Here is a 12,163-nt window from a genome sequence, read left to right as displayed (position 1 = left end):
ACCAGATGCTGCCAAAAGGGAGGGGGTTAGAGTCAAGTGATTTACCATTACCCAGTAGGGCTTGGACAATTTTTTTCTTATGCTCCTATTCTCCCTGTTAGCTAGCAAGCTCAGTCCAGTGCCTTCAGCAATGAGCCCAAAGCATGTGCATGTGTCCATTTACCTGAAGTGTACAACCGCTCCTTGACTGAACTTGTATTCCTAAGTCAACCATTGCAGAAGTCCAATTCCAGGGCTCCACCACAGTGGTAACACTGTGGCAGCACCAAAACAACACTCTATCCACAGATAGGCAGGCAAACAGAGGACACTTACTCCAGTCAATCCCCACTTGCTTCTCACATGACCAGGGCACTAATCAAACCAAGGCTGGCTAGGTGCATTCATGGATTTATCCCTCTGTGCCACAAAGCCAGCTAAAACACCATCAGTATTTTGACAATTCACCACACAAAAGATCCTATTACCCACATCCTTATAAGGCAAAGGACATTTGCTGTGAGGATTATATAGCAGTGAACTTTGTTTCACTTCATCCATGAGAAGACCATTCTTAATAATCCAATGTAAACTCCCAAAATCAATAACTTTGAGTAAAGAACTTAAAGTGACTGATTTTGTTCTAAACTTATGTTTATCACATAGATTGTCCTAAAATATCTCCCTTGTATGATAGCAAATTTATATGAATAGGTTGGCTACAGCAATTTTGTTTGTTTGTTTCCTTATTATTATATATTGCTTTTACAAACAGATTAATAGTTTCACTGTCAGCAGATGATTGCATTCTGACTGCTTCACTTATATTATTTGCATTTCTGCATGTGTTTAGGCAACATATTTTTGCCACACAACTTCATTAGTCATACGTTCATAGGTATATACTTGGCTAATGACTTCCACGGCCTTTATAAGCCTAGCCATGCAGCCCAATCCAATTGCTTCCCCTTGTCATGTGCATATAAATTGAATGGGTTTGTTAGTTAGGACAGGTATGTTAGTTAAGGGATTGTTAAAATGTTATGTTGGGGGTATGTTAGTTAGGGAATGTTTACTGTTAACCTCTGTCTATAGGAGATATGGGGGCCAGCCCAGGGGCTAATTAATAATTTCCCATTCCCTAAATAAGAAAAATTAAATAAATATTAGTAATGGTGTAATAAAAGATAGTGGAATGCCGATCAACCAGTGCAAGTCAGGTCTTATCATTGTATTAACCATTAGGTAAAACTTATCTGGAGAGTTTGTGTCAGCTTCAAGGGTCTATGCCTCTGAAAGAGATTACACTGAAGCAGCCCTGAGGAGTAAAATGAAAGTGGTACAATGCTTGCATAACAGGCTTTAACTTATGTGCTTAGAAGCTATATTAGTAAAATGCCATGTCAAAAGCATATGCGCATGTGGCAGGGGCCAGCATGAATGAAAAGGGGAGTCACTTTCATTGTATTTGAAACAGAAGCGTCCAGTGAAGCCATAGGAAATACTTTTACTGAAGTACGCAGGAAAATACTTATTCTTTGAAACAGCAGCATACACCTGTAAACTAACTGTAAACTGAAACAGTGAAGGCAGAGACAGCAGCAATACACCTGTAAACTAACTGTAAACTGAAAAAGTGAAGGCAGAGACAGCAGCAATACACCTGTAAACTAACTGTAAACTGAAACAGTGGAGGCAGAAAAAATTGTTTTCAACATGCATGGTGTAAATCTGGAAGTGATTTAAAAGCAGACATAATGAAAGACTGTTGTCTAAATAATCAGGTTTGTAGAAACAGGATAGAATGTGTTAGATAAGTATCCTCTGCTAAAAGATTTTCTGATTTGGCTGTTTTCTGGAACCGAGTTCTCCCTTCATGTATACTGTTAGCTAAGACTGCCTATACTTAGGGCATATATGTGTTCCTCAGTTATAGAATGCAAATGTCTTCTGAGCAGGGATTGTGTTAGTACACTTCGAAGTAATAAAACTAGCTGCGGAAGGCAATGGTCAGGGAGCATCACAGGAAGAACATGTGTAGTCCTTCAGTTGTGGCTGTGTGAGAAGGGACTGAATGATATAATTAAGGATCTAGTTACGAGTGGTGTACCTTATTAAACCAGACCCTTGTACAGTCAGCAGTTTATAGTCTATTTAACCATGGGAAGGAGCAACAGGATGCAGTAATGAACAAGTGAGGATATACATACACATGGAAGTGATTAGGTCCTGAGTGCTTGCTTTTTGTTTTTTTCCTTTACTCTCAAAGTAGTACCAGATTTTTCATTATAGGTCTGCCTTTAGGGACAATTTATTGATAAAAAATGTTACTGTTGATTAAAATGGAAAATCATGTACTAAATTAGAATAAATAATTTATATGCAGATGTATAAAGTTTGTGTGGAATGCAAGCATGCCACTACACAATTTATTTACAGTAATTCAGGTTAATAGCTTCAGGTCTAATGCAGTAGAGTTAAAGCTAAAATGACACATCACAAGTTGTTGTAGTGCTGTGTCCCCATGTAGCAAAAGGAGCAGCCTCAGAAGACAAGTCACAAAACCTCAGACTCCAGACCCACTTAAAATGAACTGTTTGGCGATGAGCCAACACATGTGTAAGTCTTTCTTCGCACAGAGCGCCTAAGAGAAACAAAAGGCTCCTGTGTGTTCAGAACATTTCATTTTTAAACAGATTTCATTTTAAAATGTGATGATTTACACTGGCTTACTGTGGCCTAGATTTGTGTTGCTGATAATAGTTTGTGTTGCTTTAGGAAGGAAGTATTAAATGTCTCCTATTTGTTCCTTTGGGAAGCTTCTATGTTTGAGTTCCTCTGTTATGGTCACTCTCTCTGCATGAAAATGTAGCAGTACTCTTTGAGCTAATACGTCGATTGTAGTCTTAACAGGACCCTACATGAACAAGTTGGTAAAAGTTCCACAAAATGTAGCAAAGCAAGAAAAAATGGATATCACACATTTCTGAAAGGTGTCCTTATTCCTTCTCCATCATACCTGTAATATATACAAGCAATAATTAAATCTCTCTCTAACATAATTCATAAATTCATTTTTGGATATCCTCTTCAGCTATTCTAGGTTAAAGGGTAGCCAGATATTACCCCATTGCATAAGAAATAGAAACTAATCCTAGACTGGACACCAGTCCTACTAACACATCAAATGCATATTTCTATGCAGTCTGGAGATGCACACATTTTCTAGATTTTTCTCTAGTCCATCTATTGCAGCAGACTAATTGCAATTCGATTTTATATATGTAATATAGTGGAATTGTTTTCAGTACAAAAATGTGTTAGGATACATTAAACCAGCTGTTAGTACATCATTTCTATTGCCCAGCTATAAAACAGGATGTAAAAATGTAACAGTCTGGTGGTGTCCTTAGAAACTGTTGGCCCTCAACCTTTGTCTATGTTTGAAGCCCACTAGAACCAATCTCTTGACTTTTTAACTTTAAGAAAGTCCACTATTAAGTCTGCAAGACTCTTCATATTTTTTTCTTTCACCATTTTACTGTAACAAGTTTTCACGCACTCTATGCATCAGAAAAATAAAGTGGTCATACTATGCTGTCCACGAGTAAGCACTTCCATGGTCATCTATGCCAGAAACCTAGATGTAAACTGGGTATCACTGAATTCCCTCTTTCAGTTTATATAGATCTCTTGTCGGCATGTTTTTATTCAAAAAGAGGTTATAGCAATAGGAGTCCTTCCTGTCATTATTTAAATAATGTTTTTGTCACCCTTAACACTCTCTGGCTACCTTTACATATCAAGCTATGAAAAGATACAGTTGTTCCATACTGTTAATGACAGGCTTTGTTTTTTAACTTTTAGTGTTACTAACTGCTGTTGCCATTACTTCTTGAAATGTGTGTGTTTATTCCAACAGCAAATACAGTGACTATTCAATAGTTCACAAGCCTCAAATGCTGATGGCATTGAGAAGCGCTGCAGTATGATACTTTATTAAGCAGGTAATCACTGACCAACTCAAACTCTGGTGGTATTCTTTGAGGCATTTAGGTAATACAGCCCTCTGAATGGGTGGGTGATCTGAGTTTTGGGAAAGTAGAACACTCATTTTAGAAGTAAAATTTGTGCCCAGGCAATCTTTCTGTGTCATTTATTTTGTAACTAGAGTAGGCACTAGTCTTATTTACTTTTATAGTACTTATATTGCACTGGGAAGTGACCGCATCTTACTTCAGTTCAGAATCTCCATGACAACATCCACATCAACACATTAACTGTGTTAATTTACTAGATGTCAAACATAAAGGCAGTCTCATATAACAGTCCCACACTGTCACAAAAGTATCTGATTAGCTAATTAAAATTATCTAATACATATGTCATCTCTGATATGGTAAAAGTCACCAAAATGAACAGTTTCATCTCAACTTTTTGTAGGTTTTTCAGGGCAGCATATCACTGCCTTATCTCCATAGACATTCAGATTTTAATTAACTTAGAATTTCTGATTGGATGACACCTCTATTTCTGATGACATTTTCTGTAGTTCTCATGTTTATTTTCCAGTGGTCTGAATAAATATGTCCATCGTATATATCATGTATTGTATAGTTTTGTGTCACCCAATTGTATGGGCTTAGCTAGATGATAACTCTTATGACAAGAACTGACAAAAACTCTGACATGACCACACTATTGACTGCATTCTGACCAGTGCGATGTTAGCCAAAATTATGGAAGAATCAATAAGCGAAAATCCGCTAACTATCTATGCATGGAGTCTATGCATGGAGTCGACCCACGGTAGTGGTGTTGCGGTAGCGTTGTCGCCTCACAGCAAGACGTTGCATTTGATTCTCAGCTAGAGCGTCTTTTGTGTGGAGGCATGTGTGAATGGGCGTGCCTTCGTTGAAGGTTGTGCATCATGGCTGGTAACTCGGCACGTAAAAATCCACTACCAAACATTAGCGGACCGGAGTTCCACTGTGGCGACCCCTAACCGGGATAAGCCGAAAGACACAAAATCTATGCATGGAGTCATTCTGAAATACAGGGGCAAATATTCTGTAAGCATTTGAAAAATAATTGTAACCATTTTCTAGGTTCCACCAAGTGTTATGTCATGTTTAGACTACCTCTAGGCAATTGAGTCACCTATTTTAATTCGGTCTTCCCCAGTGTCTTAAAAAAAACTCTTTTGTATGGAAATTATGTGTAAGAACAGTCAATCTACATTGAACTACCCAGGAAATAATGACACAAATGGTCATCAGAAATAACTTATGGGTAGTTTATTATAAAACAAGGCTGTTTTCTGAGCAAGTCAAATCTAAAGATGCTTGTAACACAGTTGAGGTAATTATTAGTCTGAGTAAAAAAAAAAAAAAACATGCCTCAAACAACAATGCCTACACATTCCTGACCTTAAAAAGCTTTGAAGGAGTGTTGATCAACTAATTCATCCTGACCATAACTCTACAGCCCCTTCCCATGATATTAATGTTGTGAACCTATATGACATATTTACATTTCATGTAAAAGTTTATGTCAGGACCAAAGTCATTCATGTTCATCTTCTTTGATACTACCAACCATTACATTAACCCTTTTCTATACACTGCATTCAGTTTCTGCAACTATTCTATACATACATCTAATAAAGTACCCAGCAATGGATCCCTAAGAATTCATAAAAACTTCAACTCAGTCTACCATTTGTCCAGTTTCTATTCTCTTCAAATACGCTGTCAAATATGTCTATCTCCCTTATATTTGGAAGCAGGAACTTATTTTGCCATTGCACAAAAGTATTACTTTTGGAAAAATTGCCATCCATGTGCCTCTGTATGCACTGAATAAAATCCTGGAAAACTATTTATACTCTAGACTTAAGCAACAAGTCAGGAACTCATCACCTTGCTCTCCAGAGCACCCCAAGTTATTATGCCAAAGCACGGAAGAGATACTATCCCTACCCCTTGGAGGGTGTTGGTAATGCATTAACCAAAATTAGTTTTGGCATGTTGGTCGATACATACCGCTTAGACTTGTAGAAGTTTTTAATGCAGTATGTCAGTCTACACAAAGCAAGCCCAAAAGACTATGATTTTGTCTCTAATTTGAACAGGTGGTCACTTCCTATTTAGGACACAGAAGGCAGACAGATGGAATAGGGCTAGGTCTCATTTTTTCCTAGCTTACCTTGGAGTTCCACAATGTCAGATTTAGGCTTACTTCATTTAACAATGCTTGTGAAGGACACACTTAACCACTGTGAAGATTCACAGCTTGGTCAGCATGCAGATGACGCCATTATTGTATTAGCTGACCTTAGTCTTGCCTCTGTTATTTTGAGGTTGCAGTCCAGCTTGCACTCAATGCATCTGCACTTTTACACATTGGCGATGCACCTGAATGACTCTTGAATCATGTCGATGCAGTTATTTTCCTCTGTCTCTAAGTCTTCTGCTGCCATTAATATTGATGATACTCTGAGTTAGTCACCCCTGAAACTTCATGTACCCTCTTGACTTCTCATCTGCTGAGGAAGTTAGTTCTGCAAAACTTCTTGGCTGCTTCAATTATAATCAACTAAAAATCGACAATATGTGAGCAAGGTAATCAAAACTAATCAAAAACTTGGCAGATTATATAAATAAAAATAATAATTCTCTCACCTAATGCCAGGCTGTCCATAACTAATTCCTACCTTCTTCCATCTTTGTTGTAGTTTACATATCTTCATACAAGTTTTCATACATCCTTTTAACATAAACAAAATATTAGATGAGCCTGTCGTTCTGAAACAGTTATATAGATCATGTACTGTATAGTTTGCTCAGTAATCTGGTAGTTTGTGTAGAGGGTTATGGCAATGAAATGGATTCTCTCTTGTACAGGGTTTCATTTCCTCAGCCCTCATTTGCCTACTGCATGACCTTGAGCAAGTTATTTAACCAGGCATTGCTCCTGGGTCACCCCTGACAAGAAATTATCTGAGCAGTGGTCTACCTGGATAACATTATGATTGTTATTATTAATTTGTCCTTATCATGCTGCTGATTCACGTTCTCATTCATGGGTATTTATTTAGATAGATGGATGCATCCTTGTTTGGAATTTAATTTTTGAACTGCTTTTTTTGCACCTTAAATTTGTAAGAACTATTGTGAATGGAAGCTTTAGTCCCTGGGTCATCTGTCAATGGTCTCTGTCCAGTAGGGCTAATCCAGTTAACAGAATACAAATAAATAAGTAAATAAATCAATAAATAAACAAACACACTACATCAGGTTTACAAATAGAGTAGCAGATTTCATTACAGGTCATCACAGTTGCACCCATCAATATTTAATCTGCACTGGTTAGAATCTGACCATTAACTGACTCTTAGTCAACTAAAATTTGTTCCCAAGCTTCTGTATTTTTCAGACTATTCCTCTCTTTTGATTGTTACTGTTCACAGAACTGCTGAATGTGATCTTAGTCCAGGGATGTGTAGGATGGTTAGTATTCCACAATAAATAATTCCCATTACTCTTTTCCTCTCTTGCTGTCAGGAATCTTTGGAATACATCTCGGAAAAAACAAGTCTGTACTTAAAAACACTTTTTTTTGCAGAGAAAATGCTGGTATGAATGATTTAAATCAAGGTCTGAACCTTCTTACTTTTCTTATTGATCCTACTTCATCAGTTGTGATTATATTGAAATCTTGACCAAGGCATTCTCCTCATAGGTTCATAGGTGTTTACTAGGCTAATCACCACAAGGGCCTTTTTAAGCCTAGCCATTCATCCCAAATCTCTGACAAGTTCTGATACCCTTGATAAGTGTAAGAATGGGCCTGGGAAATGAAACATTTACAGGTTACCTGTGTCCATTAGAGACATAGCTTCCAAACCAGGGATGAATTCCCGGTTTCCCATACAATTGTTCAAGTTGCACTTGAATTGGGTTAGGGAGGAACTCTGTTTCACATGGATGGGAAGCCTGTTCCATAGATGGGGTAATCTCTGGGATGCATACCTGTCTCTCCAGCAGGTCCTATTTATATCACAGGCAAGGTTTAAGTCCTTAGAATGTGTAATTCTGGTACTGTTTGCTTTGTGGATATACAGGAGGTCCATCAGAGTGGGGTCTAACAATGCCCTGTATGCCAGGCATAGATCTCCCCTCAAAAGCCTGTAGAAGATAGAATACAGGGATAGGGCCTTGAGGCGGTCTGCATAGGACATATTACTTATGCCCTGTATTATTTTAGTAAGGAACCTCTGTGGATGTACCAGTTGTTGGATAAGCCTAGTTATGTACATACCAAAGAGGGCATTGTACTCAATGATAGGTCTGATAAATGCTGAATATAGTGAAACAATGACTTCCTTGAACTTAGATGCCATACCTTTGTTTATAAGTTGTGCAACATAGAATGATTTCCTCACCGCTGTAGACACATGATAATCAAAGGCTAGATTACTATCTGTGTGTGTGTCCCTAAGTCCCTGACTACTGGGTCAACTCAAAGGGGTGTGTTGTCAATATGATAGTTACCAGGGATGGATGACTTCACAACGGATACTATTATGTATTTCTTGGCATTTAGTTTTAGTCTGTGGCTCTGACACCAGTTTTTGTCTGTGTCTGCCCCTCCTGGAGAACATTTGTCTGAGATTCAACGACAGCTCCTATTTTGCAATCATCTGCAAATTTAGTCAGGCAAAGACCACTGACACTGGCCTTGACTTCTGAGAAGTAAATGCCAAAAAAGAGTGGTCCAAGGACTGATCCCTGAGGGACTCCACTTGTGACTGGCCTCTTTGCAGAGGTGGACTCCACAATTCTAACTTCCTGAGTCCTATCTGTGAGCCAGCTGGCTATCCAGCGGGTGACATACAGGTTTGCATCTAACCTCTTCAGTTTGTCAACAATGCCCAAGTGGGATATTGTGTCAAATGCCTTGGCCAGGTCATGGTAGGCAGTGTGAATGATTTTGCCCTTCTCCATTGTTTTGGTGACCTTCTCAAAGAAGTCCACCAGGTTGAGTAGGCACGATCTACCCTTGACAAAACCAAACTAAGTTGGGTCCAATGTCTGGAGGTTTACTATATCTCTTTTGATCATCTCCATGATAATTTGTCCCATTTACATATAAGATTAGTGAGAATTATGGGTCTGTATTTCCAGGGTCTGTAGATGGCCCACCTTTGTGCCGAGGGATGACTGTTGCCTTTTTCCATTCCTGAGGCATGAAGCCTGTTTTGGGGCTACAGTTAAACAGCAGTTCCATAGGCCTGATAGATCATGTTTCATGCTATTTAGAAGTCATCCTGGGATATTGTCTGGAACCATTGATGCAGTATTCTTGGTCTTAGAGAGAACATTAAGGACCTGTTCCCTAGTGATAGTAGGGGGGAGTTATATTTGATGATATTTCCTGAGAGATGGTTGAGGGGGAGAGATGAGTAAAGTTGGAGCTGAATTTATCAGCCAGGAGGTTTGCTATATCTTCTAGTTCAGTATAGCTGGCTCCATTTACAATGAGTTCTGCACACAATTGTGTATTGCCTTTGAGGTTGTGGACATGGCTAAAGAATGCTTTGTGGTTGTCCTTAGCCTGGGAGGCCAAGCATACCTCAAATCTGGCTTTGATAGACTTTATTTGCCCTCTGAGATGTTTGTTTAGTTTGATGAGAGTGCTTTTATCCTGCTGGGTGCTGCACCTCCTAATTTTTGCCATGTTTTTCTTCATCCTGTTATACATCCAATTGATTTTGTGATTCCACCAGGGTGGCTTGTTTTTTGAGTTGGTTCTGTATTTCTTCCTGGTGGGTACAGCTGCCTCTATGCAGCTATTAACATGCTTGTACAGGGTTTCTGTGAACATCTGCATAGGCAGAAGTGTCCTCAGGGTTTATGGGGGCTTGAAACTTTGCCAGGTTCTCACTTAATAGCAGGAGGTTAGCCTTGGAATAGTTTCTGAATATTCCTGGTTTAGCTGGGGGTCCAGGTTTTATTTTTACTTCAAAGGAGACCATTTTGTTGTCTGACCTTACCAGGGAGGGCATTACAGTAGGAGGTGTGTAGCAGTCTCCCATATTAGTGAGGACCAGATCCAGTATGTTTGTACCCCTGGTTGGTGCATTGACTATCTGGTTTAGGGAGTTTGTGTTTGCAAAATCCAGGAATCTCTGTGCATGTACGTTTGGTGTCATATAAGATTCCCAGTTAATAGTGAGGTAATTAAAGTCACCCATGAATGTGAAGGTGGATGGTTAGTGTTTCTAATAAGTTTAAATACATGGGTTTACTGGGTCATAGAGGAGGACCTATAGCTTGCAAGGAAGTGATATTGGATTTTAACTATGGTGATTTGGTGATCTTTGGTGATCTTTCATCAGCTAGCAATACAATGTGCTCTTTCTGTTTATCTTCATCTGAAACCAATTTTTTGAAGGGTAGAACTGTTTCTCAATCTTGGACTTCTTCATCTTTTATATATCTGACCTACATCTGGTTGAACATTTGTGTCTGAACTTCTTCCCATCTCATATTGTTACTACAGCTTATTTAAATTATTTAAATTATGTACCACTGATTCATACTCTGTGATAGATTATTCTGTCATTGCAGTCTACTCTGTAATACATGCAATTGTACCTCCACAGATACATATTTTGTTTTTCAGCCTCACCTAGTTTCTGTTTTGTTGTTATATTTCCTTGTACACTATTGACTGCACAGGTTGTACAGGTCAAGTACAGCAGTTTTTCCCCTTTTTTCCTGCCCTGCTGCTGACCATCAGCTGCACCATCTCTTGTCCTTGTTTTCTGTGTTTACTGGACCTGCCTTAGCTTCCACTGGGCTCAAACAGACCTAACTCGGGGGCAGGTTAGCAGACAATGGTGCAGCATCATACAGCTGCCAGACAGTGCACCCTAACTCTTGCCCCTTGTGGCAGATTTGTCAGCTCTGTGTGCTCTGCCCTCAGGAGGTACAGCTGCACTTAATCTGCAGTTCTGACTAAGCAGCTCACCAGTTATGCAGCATGGAGCTCACCGGGCTGATATGCTGTTTATTGCACTGAGCCTAGGCTGCCACACAAACTGAAGTCAGTCATTCACTCCTATCCTCCTACTATGACCCCTCCAGTGCTTATGCCTCTAATCAAACATAGATCAACTATGGACTGGGGCAAAGTAAGGACTTTATCCCTCTGCACCATGACACATCTCAAAAGTACAGTATACCTTGGTAAGTAGCCCTATTAAATGAGTGCTTTGGCTTAATGTCTGATAGTCATGTACAATTGTATGTGTATTCTTAGATATATAAAGAAGCTAGACTTTTGTTGTGTTTTGACTGTAGAAACTGATTGTAATTGTTCATAGAAACATGGACTTATGATATCATCCCAAAACTCTAACAGATACCAGCATAGAAACTAAAGAGAAACTGACAGAAAACTAAAAAAAGACAACTTTTGGGAAACAAATGCACAGAAACTTAGCACGGTAAGACATTTAAATGAGGTCCCTGAGATGAAAAAGTGTACAGAATGTGAGATAAGTAGAAAAATGCAGTTATAAGCCTGTTTCTGTTAGTATAAAGCAAAAAGCGCAACTGAAGATGGAGTCTAAGCAGTAGGAACCTGTAAACCAAGAAAAAGCAAACTAGTGATGAAGTTTGTTCTGACATATCCTTTGTAGTGGGACGAAACGCATAGAAGGAAATGAAAATGGCAGAACGATATCAACTTATACTACAGCAGCGTGAGATCAGCCTAAAAGAAAATGAGAGTAATCAAAATATCTGTTCCAATAGTACAGAAAGTGAAGGGAAGTACAGCGTGATTTTGTTTAAAACTACTCTTTGCATGGGGAACTTATAGAAGAAACTGTTGTACTACTACATTGGGGGAAAGATGCGGTCCCTTTCACCTCATGGCAAATTACTGAATAAAGTAACACAGTGTTAGTGGGCTTACAGATGAGCCATGTATACTTTGAAAAGACACAGTGAGAAGATGATACACTAAACAGAGTAAGGGAGAATTTAACAACGGTTGCAGGAGTACTTGGTGAACAGGATGTTCCCATTACTTCTTACAGTAGGTAAACAAATCATATTTTGCATTATTTACTAGTGCCAAAACCTTGCAGGACACCAGCAATTAAGCTGGA

This window comes from Protopterus annectens, chromosome 3.part1 (genome assembly GCF_019279795.1).
Source record: "Protopterus annectens isolate FY-2018-M chromosome 3.part1, PAN1.0, whole genome shotgun sequence".
In the NCBI taxonomy this organism is placed as follows: Eukaryota; Metazoa; Chordata; order Ceratodontiformes; family Protopteridae; genus Protopterus; species Protopterus annectens.
This window is presented reverse-complemented; position numbering follows the sequence as displayed.